Source organism: Mastomys coucha, unplaced genomic scaffold (assembly GCF_008632895.1).
Source record: "Mastomys coucha isolate ucsf_1 unplaced genomic scaffold, UCSF_Mcou_1 pScaffold15, whole genome shotgun sequence".
In the NCBI taxonomy this organism is placed as follows: Eukaryota; Metazoa; Chordata; class Mammalia; order Rodentia; family Muridae; genus Mastomys; species Mastomys coucha.
Window position 1 is genome coordinate 160,730,718 of NW_022196897.1, and position 680 is coordinate 160,731,397.

Below are 680 nucleotides of genomic sequence, written 5' to 3' on the forward strand. Positions count from 1 at the left end.
GCGGTAAAGGTGGTGCAGAGAGGGGGGAGGGGGCGCGGGCAAGTCGTGGCGCCGAAGTGGGGGGGGCCAGGGAGGAGGGAGCGTGGCGGACTCTGGGCGCGACTCGGGGCGATTCGGGCAGGACCGACTGACTGTGCGCGGAGCAGACGTGTCCTGAGCCAGGCCAGGCCGTGGAAGGAAGAGAAGAACCAAATCGAATAAGATCAAAAAATGAAAATTAAAAAAAAAAAAAAAAAAAAAAGTACGCAAAGTGCCCAGTTAAGCCAAATGACACGTCATTTTACAATGTGACCTTTCTCCCCCCCCTCTAGACTTACAGGCTTTTTTGAAAAGCAAAGAAGAGCATTAAATCGTAGCAGCTGACCCCCCAGCTGTGCCCCCTCCCGTGCAGCAAACAATTAACACACAGGTTTTCCTGTTACTCAGCCTCGTTGGGAGTGGAGACACAAGTAAAAAATAAAATCCTGTCTTAAACAGACTCCTAAATAAGATAAAACTGGAAAATGACATTTGTCTGTAAATGGCTTCTTAGTTTCGAAATGGCGTTTTTAAAATTTTTGTCCTTTTCAAGGTGGGAGGGGGGGCCTCAGCGCTCTGAGAAGACTCAGGGGTGGAAGCTGATGAAAAGGCATTAATTAGTTGTTTGGCAAGTGACATTTGGTTTGTCTTCTCTTTTTTTC

General features: G+C 48.1%; 2 protein-coding genes across 9 annotated transcripts in view; both read left to right on the forward strand.

Annotated features, from left to right (window-relative positions):
* Positions 1-680, forward strand: part of LOC116091496 (neuroendocrine secretory protein 55) — a 53,248-nt gene that overhangs the window by 47,521 nt on the left and 5,047 nt on the right. The gene's annotated exons all lie outside the window — the stretch shown is intronic.
* Positions 1-680, forward strand: part of LOC116091495 (guanine nucleotide-binding protein G(s) subunit alpha isoforms short) — a 62,084-nt gene that overhangs the window by 46,359 nt on the left and 15,045 nt on the right. The gene's annotated exons all lie outside the window — the stretch shown is intronic.